The 15882-nt window shown below is 35.7% G+C and overlaps 1 protein-coding gene and 1 pseudogene across 1 annotated transcript in view; both read left to right on the top strand.

Annotated features, from left to right (window-relative positions):
- KCNU1 (potassium calcium-activated channel subfamily U member 1) overlaps window positions 1-15882 on the top strand; it is a 149775-nt gene that overhangs the window by 99251 nt on the left and 34642 nt on the right. The window lies entirely within an intron of this gene.
- On the top strand, window positions 2940-3762 carry LOC109027946 (translationally-controlled tumor protein-like; annotated as a pseudogene).

Here is a 15882-nt window from a genome sequence, read left to right as displayed (position 1 = left end):
CTCTGTCTCAAATTAAAAAAATAAAAAAAACTGAAGTCAGGAGTTCGAGACCAGCCTGGCCAACATGGCGAAACCACATCTCTACTAAAAATACAAAAATTAACTGGTCGTGGTGGTGGGCGCCTGTAATCCCAGCTACTCTGGAGGCCGAGGCAGGAGAATCTCTTGAACCCAGGAGGCAGAGGTTGTGGTGAGCCAAGATTGTGCCACTGCACCCCAGCTTGGGAGACAGAGCAAGACTCTGTCTAAAAAAAAAGAAAAAGGAAAAAAGAAATACAATCAGAGCATTCTCCATTACAAGGACCTGCTCTCCAGGGAAAAAATACTTTCCCAGGGCTTTGCCTCAGCTGAGGGAATGGCATGTCTCCTACTCTACCCCTGTATCACCTGAAGAAGAAAGGAGAAACGTGGGGAGTTAAGATCCATGCTGATGGTCACAGCCTCCAAAAACAGACCCACGAAAAATCTGAGACTTCATCATACAATCATATAATCTTCCTGTATCCCACACATTACCACCACACCAATAGGGCTTCAGTATCATAAAAGTGAATTATAGTTGAAAGAGGTGCAAGGTACAGATTATTCAAGAAGGAGTTCTTAGGAAAACCCAAAGACAACAAAGTAGACAAAAGCAATGACACTAGAGGAATTTAGAGCCTCTGAAAACTGCAGCTACAGCAAACAAACAGTGCAATTCCTGGCTAGATTAACATAAAACCTCACACTGAACACCTATTTACCTCAGTTCTTATTATCCAAGATAACATATCCTATTGTAAAACAAAATTGCAAAGAATGCAAAAAGCCAAAAACAAAACAAAACTCTCTCTGAGATGTTCAATTTAAAACCACACCATTTATAAATTTGGAAAGGAGACTTTATTTCTTGTAAAAGGTTACAGCCTGTAAGGTGGCCATCCCACAAGCCAGGAAGTGTGCTTCCAGAAAAAACCAGAAACAGGAATTTCAAAGGAGAAGGGGTTGAGGTAGGAGCTTTATATTGAACAGGTTGGCAAAACAAACGTATTCAACAGGTTACAGGAAGAGCCATGGATATGCATGCAACATAAGACCCATGTTTACCTTGGGGTGGAGACTTAATATTTTTTTAACGTCAGCTTTAGGGGTACAAGTGGTTTTTTGGTTATATGGATGAACTGCATCGTGGTGAAGTCTGAAATTTTAGTGTACCTGTCACCAAAGCAGTATGCATTGTACCCAATATGTAGTTTTTTATTCCTCATCCTCCTCCCAATGTCCCCCTTCTGAGTCTTCAGTATCCCTTATACCACTCTGTATGCCTTTGCATACCCATAGCTTAGCTCCCATTTATAAGTCAGAACATACAGTATTTGGTTTTCCATTACTGAGTTACTTCACTTAGAATAATGGACTCTACTTTCATCCAACTTGTGACAAAATACATTATTTTGTTCTTTTTTATGGCTATGTAGTATTCCATGGTGTATATATACCACATTTTCTTTATCCACTCATCAGTTGATAAGCACATAGGTTGTTTCCATATCTTTACAATTGTGAATTATGCTGCAATAAACATATGTGTGCAGGGGTCTTTTTGACATAATTACTTACATTGCCTTTGGGTAGATACCCAGCAGTGGGATTGCTGAATTGAATGGTAGATCTGCTTGTGGTTCTCTAAGAAATCTCCACACTATTTTCCATACAGATTGTACTAATTTACATTCCCACCAACCGTGTAGAAGCATTCCCTTTTCACCACATCCATTGTTTTTTGACTTTTAATAATGGCTATTCTGGCTGGAGTAAAGGGGATATCTCACTGTGGTTTTAATTTGCATTTATCTGATGATTAGTTGAGCATTTTTCTGAAAACGTTGAGCATTTTTTCACATGTTTATTGGCCATTTGTATTTTTTTTTTTTTTTTTTTTGGAGAAATGAGACATTTAAATGTATCACAACTAGGCCCTAAACATCAAAATGCCTTTTCAGGGCATGAAGGCATGTAAGAGTGTATCTTCTGGAAACCGGCCAGAACCAATCCATGGTTGATGGTCTTCTTATCTGTAGAAAGTGCTGAAATCAGTCTCTTGTCCAATAAAAGCTGTAGTTATGGCTGGTAGAACAGAGATCAGTTAGTCAGAATGTGGTGGTGAACTACAAATTGTTTTAATATTGCTCATCTTGAGGTCAGTGCTTGTTTAGCTGCTAGAGAAACAAACAAAAAGCTTTGTGGTAGTTAGAATGTCATTTATTTCTTAAGTGTAGGGTACATGACTTAACCCTTGCCTAGAATGGCGTTAAGTTCTATTTGTAATTTGGTATCTTATTGCCACAAAGTGTCTGTTCTGTCAGTCTTATAATCTCTATTTTAACATTAATACTAGTCAGTAGTTATGTTGAAACAATAGAAGGGATGGGGGTATCATGAGGCTCATCTAATCTCCTCTCGTGTCATGGCTGGGAACTCAGTTTTTAAAGATTTTTCTGGGTTGCCCTTGTCCAAGAGGGAGTCTGTTCAGTTGGTCGGGGAAAGGGGGATTTAGAATTTTATTTTTATTTTATAGAGGATAAAAACCAAGTAACAGAAACAAACTAAGAGATGATACCAATTTCGAATTATCAGAATTTGAAATAAGTATGATTAATATGTTAAAGACTCTGATAGAAAACATAGACAACATGGAACAACAAATGGACAATGTAAGCAGAGAGGTAGAAATCCTAAGAAATAATCAAAGGAAATACTAGAAATCAAAACCACAGTAACAGAAATAGAAAATGCCTTGATTGGCTCACCAGTAGACTGGACAGTGTGAAAAGGAGAGTAGCTTTTCCTCCCACTCCTCCCTCCCCCACAGCACCACTCTGGCTGCACCGTGCTCTGAACTCCAGGCTTCTGCTAAGCTAGTGCCACCTTCATCTCCCTTCAGCCCCATCACGATTATCTTCCAGGACCTCATCAGCCACAATGAGATGTTCTCTGACATTTACAAGATCTGGGAGATCACAAATGGGCTGTGCCTGGAAGTGGAGCAGAAGATGGTCAGTAAGACAACAGGGAACACTGATGACTCACTCATTGGCAGAAATTCCTCCTCTGAAAGTACTGAGGGTGAAGTTACTGAAAGCACGATAATCACTAGTGTTGATATTGTTACAAACCATCACTTGCAGGAAAGCATCTTCACAAAAGAAGCCTACAAGAGGTATATCAAAGATTACATGAAATCAATCAATGGAAAACTTGAAGAACAGAGACCAGAAAGAGTAAAACCTTTTATAACAGGAATGAAGAACAAATCGAGCACATCTTTGCTAATTTTAAAAACTACTAGTTCCATTTTTTTTTCTTTTTGAGATAGGGTCTCGCTCTGTCACCCAGGCTGGAGTGCAGTAGCACAATCACAGCTCACTGCAACCTCTGCCTCCTTTGTTCAAGTGATTCTCCTGCCTCAGTCTCTTCAGTAGCTGGGATTACAGGCATGCACCACCATGCCCAGCTAATTATTGTATTTTTAGTAGAGACAGGGTTTCACCATGTTGGCCAGGCTGATCTCGAACTCCTGACCTCAAGTGATCCACCTGCCTTGGCCTTCCAAAGTGCTTGGATTACAGGCATGAGCCACATGCCCAGCAAAACTACCAGTTCTTTATTGGTGAAAACCTAAATCCACCTGGCATGGTTGCTCTGCTGAACTACCATAAGGATGGTCAGTATGACCCCATATATGATTTTTTAAAGAATGGTTTAGAAATTAAAAGATGTTAAGAAATTTGGTAATTACTTTGGATCTATCACCTATCATCATAACTGGCTGCCACTTGTCATCAACACAACACCAGAGATTAAGACAAATGAGACTGATGTCATCTTGAGCTTTTTAATTGTTTTGACTCTGACTTATTTGGTGTGGAGGCATCACTTTTAAGGAAAAAAAAAACTTGTCGTGTAGATTGTCTAAAAATAAAATGCATTTAAACTAAGAAAGAGAGGGAATAAGTACTCTTGAGGATACATCTTCAGAAATTTTCCAAACTGATATAAAAGGGCATAAAGAAGAATAAAAAATAAGAACAATATCAAAAGAAAGTGGGACAAATTTAAAATGTGAATATATGCATAACTGGAATATGAGGAGGAGAAAGAAAAATGGAGAAGAAGAAATGTTTGAAGTAATAGTAGCTGAGACCTTTCTAAAATTAATAATGCCAACCCACAGACCTGGAAAGCTCAGAAAACAGGTAGGATACATAACAAAATATATACAACTATGCATATCATATTCAAACTGCTAAGAAAAAAAAGAGAAAATTACAAAAGAACCCAGATGAAAATAAGTCATCTTGCCCATGGAGAAACACGGAAAATAATTATAGTTGTCTTTTTGTCAGAAACCATAAGTAAGAACAGAGTGAAGTGAATTAAAATATTGAAGGAAAAAACCCCATCAACCTAAAATCCTATTTGCAGTAAAATTTTTCTTCAAAATTGAAGGAAACAGGCAGACTTCCTCAAACAAATTTTCTTCAAAATTGAAGGAAACAGGCAGACTTCCTCAAACAAAAACTGAGGCAGTTTATCACCAGCAGGCTTACCCTACAAGAAATGTCAAAAGATGGTAAGAAAGCCTTCAGGCAGAAGGAAGATTATATAGATCAGAAACTGAGATCTATATAAAGAATATTCAAGACAGAATAAATGAATTAAATTTTTTAATTTTTAATTGACTTAAAATATAACTGTTTAAGGTATTAATAGTAAAATTGTATGAGGTGACCAATATACCTAGATACTTGAAATGAATGACAGTAGCATCATAAGAGATGGAAAGGATGAGTTGGAAATACTCTGCAATAAGCTACATGCACTATACATTAGGCAGTGTAGTGTTTTTCAAAGAGAAACTTAAATCAGTTAAAAATATATATTGCAAATTTGAGGTCAACTCCTAATTAAAAAAAAATATATAAGTGTCGTGTTGTGCTACAAAAAGAGATAAAATGAAATCATATAAAATGCTCAATCAAAACCAGAGAAGACAGGAAAGAAAGAACAAATGTAACAAATTAGAAAACAGTTACAAATGTGGTAGACATTAATCTAACCATATCAATAATCTTTTCAATATGAGTGGCATAAATACAATTAAAAGACAGCTATTGTTAGAGTTGATAAAGAAACAAGATTCAACATGTGCTATATATAAGAAATCTACTTTTAATATAAATGTTTGGACAGATTAAAAATAAAATAATGAAGAAAGATAAATCATGCTAACACTTATATTTATTACCTTTTTTCTTGATGTCTATTGTGTTTATTATTAGTATAGCCACTACAGTTCTTTTTAATTACTATTTTCATGCCGTTATTTTCCATCCTTTTACTTTCAACCTATTTTTGCTTTGAATCTAAATTCTGTCTCTTGTAAATGAAATACATATTTTATGAATATTATTACAACCTCTGTATTTTTATTAGTGTAATCTATTTATACCTAAATTGATTATGAATAATGAAGCATTTAAGTCTGCCATTTGGTATTTTTTATATGTGTCTCTTGTCTGTTTTGAATCTATTCCACCATTACTGCCTTATTTTATTGTTAAATAGATATTTTCTATTGTACCATTTTAATTCTCTTGTGATTTCTTTTAGAGTATTTTTATTTTATTAGTGGTTGCCTTGGAGATTACAATTAACACCTTATAGCAATATAGTTCATATTAATACCATCTTATTTTCACTAGTACATAACTATTTTACTTCTATGTAGCTCCATTTCTTTGCCCACCTTTCTGATATGATTATCATACAAATTACATCTTTATAATATTGTAGGTTCATCAACACAATCCTATAACTGCTTTGCAAACTTGTATTTTAAGTCAGACAAGATAATACAAAAGGATGGATGGATGGATGCTTGGAAGAATGGATGGATGGATGGACGGATGCATAGAGAGATAATACTATCTTTCCTATTTACCTATGTAATTACTTTTACTGACACTCTATTTCTTAATGTGGATGCAAGTTAATGTTTGTCATCCTTTCATTTCAGCCTAAAGGAATTGTAATACTCTTTAGTATCGTTTGTAATAAAAGTTTGCAAACAACAATTCTGGCCATTTTTCTTCATCTGAAAATGTCTCCATTTCTTAATCATTTTTGAATAATACTTTGTTGGATATAGAATTCTTAACTGATAAGGCTTTTTTTTTGAGAACTTTATATATGTTCTTCCACTGCCTTCTGGCTTTCATGGTTTCTGATGAGAAATTAGCTGTTAATCTTATTAAGGATCCCTTGTAGATGCTGAGTTGCTTTTTACTTGCTGCTTTCAAGATTCCTCTTTGCCCTTGGCTCTGAACAATTTGATTATGGTATATCCAGGTCTGAATCTCTTTGAGATTACTCTACTTAAACTTCCTTTAGTTGCTTAGATATGTAAGTTAATGTTTTCATTAAATATGTAAAATTTGTGTCCATTATCTAAGTACTCTTTCTTCTTCTTTCTCTCTCTCCCCCATTTCTGAAACTCCCATTTTGTGTATGTTGATACACTTGATGATGTCCCACAGTTTTCTGAAGCTTCTGTGTATATTTCTTCAACAGGTTTTTATTTCTATTTTTCTGACTGCATTATCTCCATTGACTTATATTCAAGCTCATTTATTCCTTCTTCTGCCAACTCAGATCTGCTGCTGAGCTCCTCCACTAAAACTTTCTTTTCAGTTATTGTACTTCTTAACTCCAGAATTTCCATTTGTTTTTTTCTTATAATCTATCTCCTCATTGATATTTTGTATTCAGTCCTATATTGTTCTCATACTTTTCTTTAGTTCTTTAAAAATGGTTTCAGTTAGCCCTTTAAATATATTTATAATGGCTCTTATAAAATCTTTGCCCAGAAAGTCTGGGCTTCCTTCAGGACAGTTTCTATTGGTGTTCCCACCCCCCACCCCCTACCAGGTATGGTCCATACTTACTGTGTCTTTGTGTCTCATAATTTTTTGTTGAAAGCCAGGCGTTTTAAATAATATTATATGACAACTCTACAAACTATTTTGCTATGCTTTATTGTATATTGACACTTAAATCTCTACTCAGCTTTATGATCAGCTAATGATTGCACTGAGATTTCCTTAAATGCCTTGAACTGATAAGTCTTCTTATATTTGCCAAGGGATTCTGTGTGCATGTTGAGGTAATTCCTTTGACATTTTAGCAGTTTACATCTTTGCCTAAGTCTTCATTTTTGGTTTGTGCAGTCTCAAGATCAGCCAGAAGAGATTAGGAATACCTCAGGTTATTTTCCCCTGGGTGTATTTACAACTCTGCACATGCACATGGTTTTATTTTTATTCAGTTTCCTACAGTGAATGTCTCAAAACCTTTTAATACCCTCTATAGAAGTCTGTTATTTTCTTTTGTTTTATCTGAGACAGAGTCTTGCTTTGTCACCCACGACAGCGTGCAGTGGCATGATCTCAGCTCACTGCAACATCTGCCTCCTGGGATCAAGCAATTCTCCTGACTCAGCCTCTCAAGTAGCTGTTATTACAGGTGTGAGCCACCATGACTAGCTACTTTTTGTTTTTGTTTTTTTTTTTTTTTGTAGAGATGAGGTTTCGCCATGTTGCCCAGGTTAGTCTTGAACTCCTGGCCTCTGGTGATCCACCTGCCTCAGCTTCCCAAAGTGCTGGGATTACAGGCATGAGCCACCACATCTGGCCCTCTCTATAGACTTCTAATTCTCCAGCTTTTTCTTTTGAAGATTTTTATGGGTCTTTTTTTTTTGCGACATTGTTAACTATAACTCAGATATTTGCAATTTAAAAAAATTACTGCTGATTATTTTTTTAAAATGCCTCTGGAAAAATTCCACTGAGAAAACTCCCAGGCCAAATAAAGATAAGCCCTGTGAGTGTGCACTTCCAGGGAGCTGCTAGAAAGCTCAAATAGTAACATATTCTGTGAATAAGGATATTTAACAGCTTCAGATCTATTATTTTCTCTCTGGTGGCTGCTAGACTGCTGGTTTTCAGAGCTACTGTTATTGTAAGGCTTCTGATCTTGATGGCTACTGTTGAACTAAAGATAGTGGAATGGGAATAGCACTTCTCAAAAATGCCATGAAGCTTATTGTTCTTACCAAGATCTCACCATTTTTCTTAAACAAATACTCCTCATATTGTTTCAAGTCTCCAGTTTATTTTCAGAACTCTGAAGATGTTGATTTTGATTATTTTTTTGTCAATATTCTCATTGCTTGTGTAGAATAGTGAATATTCAAAGGCCCTAACTCTGCCATTCTGGAAGAATGTCCCTTGTAGTTACTTTTTATAGTTATTTTTCATCTTCCTATTAAACTTGTAATGGTCCCTTAACCTGGTTTAAGACCATCTCTTTGCAGCAACGCCTTCCTTCATCTCTAACTTGACACTTTTAATCTGCAAGCCAAAAATCCAAAAATGTTAGAAATATAGATAATTCATGAAAAAATTTTCGATTAACAAATGCCACTGAGTATTTGTGATATCTTTGGTCTATGCAAATGCTATTTTAAAATGATGTCAGGCTGCTTTCTAGATTAGAAGTCAAAATCCACTTCACTACCTGTTTTTATATGGTTTGCCATACAAAAGCATTGTGTTTAATTTGCAATGAAAGTATACTGTGGTAAAAGACTACAATATATGTTGATATTATCAAACTTGGCACTTATCACAATATTCTCAATTCACGGTAAAGCCATGGTTAGAAAAATTATAAAATTTTAAAAGAACATCTTAGCACAGCAGAATTTGCAATCAAAGTTTGTTTCTGAGTGACTCACTTGTTAGCCAAGCAAGAGAAGTCATTTACTAATGGCGAATCAATTAAATTGTGTTTGATTGCAGCAGACGAAAAAAATGTATCCAGACAAAATAAAACTGCCTAGTACTATTAACCTTTCAGCAAAAATCATTGCTGGAAGAATTGAAGACATCAGAAGCAATATTAATATCACTTAAAAATGAGGAAAATAGTTGTGAGTGGTTTCTCTCAGCTTTTAATATGTTAACATATGTTACTGATACAGCTTAGTTATTATTTATTCAAGGAGTCAAGGCAGAGTTTGAAGTACCTAAATGGCCTCTGTGAATAGTCTGCATGGCACAACTACCTGTGAAAATATATTCAAAGAAGTTGAGAAAATATTAATTCAGTATAATCTGAAGCGGAATCTGCTAAGATGTATTACAGATGATACAAAAATACATGTGGACCAGAAACAGTCCTAGTTAGACAAATTTACAAAGTTCGTAAAATGTAAAATGCATAAAGACTATAGTCCTTATTGTGTTATCCATCAGAAAGTATTTTGTGAAGAATATATTAATTTATCATGAGTTATTGAACCAGAAGTGTCAATGGTGAATTTTATTAGCTCTCATGAACTTTGCCATTGTTAGTTCCATAAAGTTTTGTAAGAAATAAAATCTGAATATCCTGACTTACCCTACCACACATCAGTTTAAGAACTTAACAATAGTAAAGTTTTTTGTGATTTTTTTTTTTTTTTTTGGAAACAGAGTCTCACTCTGTCACCCAGACAGAGTGGGTGCAGTGGCACAATCTCAGCTTACTGCCCCCCCAGTTCAAGTGAGTCTTCTGCCTCAGACTTCCAAGTAACCGGGATTACAGGCACTGACCACCACGCCCAGCTAATTTTTATATATTTAGTAGAGATGGGGTTTCACCATGTTGTCCAGGCTGGTCTCAAACACCTGGCCTTAAGTAATCTGCCCACCTCAGCCTCCCAAAGTGCTGGGATTGCAAGCATGAGCCACAGTACCTGGCCTTTTGTGTTATTTTAAAAACCTGGATCAAGATTAAAATGTTTCTGAATAAGAAGAACTGTGCTGTCAACCACTATTTCCGAACACTAAATGACTTCAAAATTTATTATTCACTGCAGGTTTCATCATCTCTATTAACAAATTTAAACTTGAAAGTCAAAGCAGAGCTAACATGTGAAACTTATACTATCATAATTACAATGACAATTATCAATCTTTGAATCACAATTAATGTCATTCTTCTTTATATACTTCCCATGCTGTCAAAAGTTAAAATAAAAAATGAGATTACTATTTCCACACAAATTTTCTGTAGATATATTTTCTGATCTCAGTTTCAGCATTGTCATTTTAGACCTTGATGCAAGTGCTAAAAAAATTCTATATTTCAAAGTTTACTTAACAATGCAACTGAGAAGTTTCTACCTAAACTTTCATTGCAAGTGATTAATCTGCAATATAATGACATGCTAAAAGGCAAATATCAAAAGAAGAATCTAATAAAATTCTATAAATGCCTTCTAAGCAATAAATATACTCAATTATTATAGAATCTTATGCTCTTGGAGCACTATTGGTATTTGATAGTACCTATCTGTGTGAAAAGACTTTTTCAAAGATAAAATATGTTAAATTTTGTTGTTGTTAACATTAACATATGAACATTTGCAATTAATTTTAATTATAGAGAATATTAACTATGAATGCCAATTTTTAAAAATCCCTTAAAAATTATTTTTTTCATTAGTAGACCTATAATTTAAGAAATTTAAATTACTAAACTATTATATTTTAAATATCATCAATGAATATTTATAAAAACTTATTTTCTTTCTTGTTATGTAAGTACCTACATGATATCGATTTAGCCTCTTGGCCTGAAGAGCTTAAAATATTATATCTAGCCCTTTGCAAAATAAAATTTGTCAACTCTGTTCTAGATAGTTAAGATGAACAGTATCACATCAGATGTCTGGAAACAATAGTCAAAGATTAGATTTATGATAATTTGATAAGAGCAATAATTTTCATTCCAAACTATTAATAAATGTTTTGAGTTTAGATTAATAGGTTGTTGGAAAATTGAGAAAAGTAGGGGTAAATAATACTTTTAAAGAGAAATTGACTCAATTATATAATCTCAATTTTCCGTGGAAACAAAAAGTAATAGTACAGCAGATAAAGGAATCAAAGAATAGAATGCGATGATCTTTAAGACATCTAAAATTTGGTGTGGTTACTGTTGGACTTTTACCCCTGGAACTCTGAGAAAGAAGGTCCGTTCCTTTGAGGTGATCAAATAGAAGAGGTTGGAGGAAGATTTCAGAGAACATGCAGTTTATTTTCTTTTTCACACAGTAAAAAGAGCTTAGACATGATTGGGAATCTATTTCAATGGAGCTTTTGATATGAAAAAGAAAGAGATTATAGGAAAACATTTCTTCTTGAAAAATAATCAAGAAACTGATCACCAGGAAGTGAGATATCATTTATATTTGTATTAAGATAGTTTCATACAGATGCCAATTTATTCTAGTCTATAAAAGCCAAGGTTGATTACCTAAAAAACCTTCACAGTACACAATTTTGCATCTTCCATTTACTCCACAAGATCAGTAAAGAGAGATGCATGTGCTTCTGCCTGAGTTATAACTAGTGGTGAACCATGGGGTGATTTTGTTCTTGCTATGGGACAATAGCAAAAAGAGTCTGAGTCGAAACTGACTTATCAGCATGCACAGTGGTTCCACTGTGCAGACATTTGATTATACATAAGACAGAATTTTATTGCCAAAAGCTGTGTGTGTGTGTGTGTGTGTGTTTGGTGGTGATTTTCAAATTGTAGAACAATTCCCATAAAATTTATAGAATCATTCTCTCTCTCTCTCTTGCTCTCTGTCTATCTTTTTCTCTCCCCCGTAAATGGCTGCAACTAATTACAAAACATTTACAAGGAAATAAATGACTTCCAGTATTTCCCTCTGGAGCTTTAGAATAAGAAGTGGAACATCTAAATAGTTTCTTGATGCAACAGGTCTTAGCTTCAAGGAATCCAGATATGAATGTCACCAAGAGTCACACATCAGAAAAGCTGAGGACTTAATGACCTTTAGAAACTCCATTTCAAATTAGAGGTGAACAGAGTAGGGTGAATATCCTCCTTCTTACCCCTTTTCATTTTCATTCACCTTTAATTTAAAAAACTAAAGCACAGGAAACATCTAAGCATGAGTGCCCCTGCCTTACAGAGGCTATCTCACCCTGCACTTCTATGGCCCACTAAAAAATTCTGACGCTTACCTTTCATCCCTAGTCACAGCCCTACACTAATCACATCTTCTTGTTAAAGAACACTGTCCATAACCTTTTCCCTCCCACAAGAGACTTCTAATTTTAACTTTTCATCTTTAATCAAGGCGTGCCTCCTTTTAAAAATAGCCATTGTGTAACACACAGATGGGGAGGACTCCATGTTGTGAGTGATCCCAAATGGCCTCCATCTCCATTATCTCCATTGCTTCTTGATAGGTCGCTGGTACTAAGTAAAATGTTGTAATACTCAGGATGCCTGTATTCACAGGCTTTCCTCCAGTGATGGCTTCCAGATGTGAGGAAATTTTTAAAGTTTGTGGTCCTCAACGCATCATTGGGTCCTTCCAATGTTTTCAAAAATCCATAATCACCAGCACACTATGTTGACTCCATTTCAACATTCAGCCACAGGGATTTCAGAGAAACTAAGCAATATGGATAAGAAGACTTCACAAATAACTTCCTATTTCTAGAGAAAAGACATTAAAATATTCACATACCCTGTAATTATTTTAATTTCCTCTGCAGCGTTTGATACCTGCCCCCTGTATCCCTCTCTCGCATACATAAACACATGTGCACCTCACACCAGTAACATTTTGATGGGTGCTATTGTTTCCAGTCCCAATTCCTTTTGGGGGTTATTAACGTTAATAATTTTCCAGGCCAAGCCTCCCAACCCACTGCATAAGGAAAGCATTTATGTCATGTTGAACCCTGACCTGAACTCAATCCCATAAAACCTTGGGAAGTGGATCAATACAATCAAAAGGGAGGTAGTTTTCAGATATCTCATGCTCTGATTCCCTATCTCCATATCCCACCAAAAAGGAAAAAAGAAAAAAAAAACAGTCTTGTGTTTGAAATTTGCATTTGTTTCAGTAATGCGTTTTAGGATTGAAAGTGTCAGAGTAACTGACTTCATTGTTCAGGTCCTTGTCCAATACACGAAGAAAACTTTATGCCACAACTGTCTATGGGAGGGAAGTATTTTTTATTTAGATCAACTTCTACACTTACTATGCAAGTTGATATTTAGAAAGTGTTGGAGAGTGTGGGAAAGAGCACCTAAAACTACAACCTTATGCTGAAAAAAATTGGCTGAAGAAATTGCTATCATGAGGATTGAGACTTGCCCTGAGCCCCAGGCTCTTCTGCCGAGGGCACAGACTCCGACTTTTATTAAAGGTACCTGCTGCTCTGGGTCATGTCTCATCTGTCCTAACATTGTAGAAAATTCCAAATGCAATTTCCATGAAATATAAAGGGATTTAAATGAGGGTTCATCTGCAGAATGGGTGAGAAAGAGGGAAATTGTCTTTTTATCTTTCTCTTTTCATCTGGTAACAATTTATACTCAGAGATGCCTATACAAATTCATAGAAAAAGCGCTGCGGAAAAGCTGTCAGTTTTTACTCATCAGAAATAAAGCAAAGCTTAACAGAGAGAAGTTCAAATATGGGCTCAGATGTGGGTTTATCTAATAGAAACTCTATCCTAGTCTTGCCTCACCTGGGCTGGGGCCGCTCTGATCTTGGGTCTAACTTCTAAGCTAGAAGATAGAAAAAAAAAAAATGCCTTCGTGGAGATTTTAGATTGTAAACATTGAAAACAGAGGCCATGAGTTTGACAGAGCCCATCTGTAAAGCAGCATTTAAAGGCAAACAGAACACTCTGCTCACAGCTGATCTTGTTTACCTTAGAACACAGTTTACATTCTCCTACGTAAACTGAAATAAGATTATACTGAATAGAATGATATCCTGAATTTTCATATACCTCCTTTTAAAAATACCATTTACAGATGTTTTTTAAATCATACCTATTATCTCTACTATTAAAGTTTATAATTTAATAATGACTTCATGAAGACTCTGTGTATGCAAAGAATCAGGAGAGACCAGGAAGCAGAGAGAGAGGTTGAAGAATACAGAGCCTGTTTATCTTAAAACATTTCAGGGCTATTGGCCACCTAGCTGTCTTCTCTGTCTTCTCTTCCATTAAACATCAGCAGAACTCATCAACAAACGCAGAGGTGTAGAAAGTTTTCTGCACAACATGGAAGGCTTTCTAGGCATGATATTTCAAGTGTTTTATTCTTTCTTTCCTCCTCTTCCTCCCAGAGAGCTTTTCAAATTAGCACAAAGAAGTATCGCCATTTGGGCAACAGAGTGACCAGTTTTAGCCCTGAAAGTCTCCATGTCCTGGGAAACCCAAGCAAAGCAGAATGGCTGGTAGACAGTGTGTTTATTTTCCTCTTCCCAGATGGTTTCCTAAGGTTTTCCCAGATGGCAACCAAGGGGGCTTGGTGCTTTGGAAGTAACCAGGCTGCTGTCAACGTATGTCACATCCCATGAGATTTCATGGCAGGTATTTTTAAAATTTTACCCGGTAAAGGAGTAACAGCAAGGATTAACTGGCTAAGCTGGATGCAAGACACAGAGCCTGGTGCCTATTTCACTCCTCATGGAAAAGGAAGGAGTTGCAGAGGCCTTTCTAACAGGGAAGGTGAATTATGTCCCCAGTTGCTTGGTCCTGAAAGTTTCTTGGCGCTCACAGGATCTCTTTTCAGCTTGCTCATACACAGGTTTCCGGGGAAATGAACTATATAAAATTATCAATTTTTTTAAACCTTAAATTTCCCTCCAAGGTAAAATAAAATGCCTCATAATGAATAAACAGCAATGAGATGAAATCCAGAAAAATTAAATCATAATGTGGCCATAAAGATTAGGCTCAGTTTTTAATATTTGACTACAATATGTGTATAGGTGTGGGAGGGGGTATGTGAGTAGGATCAGGTGGGAAGCACTGATTATGTAACCTGCCCTTACATTCCCCAATTTTAGGTGATTTTTTTCCCCCATAACATACAGAAGTCATCAGAATTGACAATAAGTGAGTATTTCCAAGTCAGGTGTAAACTGAATAGCCTTGCTATTTATAAAGTCATTGGAGAGAGGGCAGATGTAGCCTTTGATATACAAAAATCTCAGAACCATCAAAGGCATCCTGGGACACAGGATTTTTTTCTGGATTTTTGGCTAGAACTTGACTATTATGTTCAAGAGACAGTCACAATGGAGTTTTCAAAAGATTGAACCAAGAAAGCCACTCAAACTGCTGGACACACAAATGCTTTTCCCTCCTTCTATATATGCTAGAACTTCATGAAAGTTGTTATTTTTGTAAAACTCAAATCTTGCCCCAAAAATATATTGCTCTGCATCCAGGCCAGAAAACTCTCTTAAGAATTTACAAGCCATCTGTGGGGTTTTAAGGAAATTTCAAGTAGAATGGTCATAAGCCAGGATTTCCTAACACAGCCTAAAATGAGGTCTACAAAAGAAAAAAAAAAGGAATTGTAGAGGCTTTTTGAACTTTCTAATAAATATTGTGAACAGTGGAAGATCCCATTTTTTGGCAGATCACCTTCAAGAATCATCTGAGTCAAATCTGTAAGTTGGAGAAAATAATGATGACAAATTTACATTCTTGGAAACCATGCCTCCTGACCTAGCACAGTGAAACCTAGTCCACCTTCTTAATAGAAGTTTTCTTACATGGTTTGGTCTCTCTCTCATCAGGTGCCATGACTGGCAACCAAAGGCACAGGGTTTATTTATTTTTTCCTTTAACTGATAGGATTTATACAGGATAAGTTGCTAGGAACATAGGAGAATAGAAGTTCTATTCAGAATGGTCGCAGAAAACAGAGCTGCCTTTC

Source organism: Gorilla gorilla, chromosome 7 (assembly GCF_029281585.2).
Source record: "Gorilla gorilla gorilla isolate KB3781 chromosome 7, NHGRI_mGorGor1-v2.1_pri, whole genome shotgun sequence".
Classification (NCBI taxonomy): Eukaryota; Metazoa; Chordata; class Mammalia; order Primates; family Hominidae; genus Gorilla; species Gorilla gorilla.
This window is presented reverse-complemented; position numbering and strand designations above follow the sequence as displayed.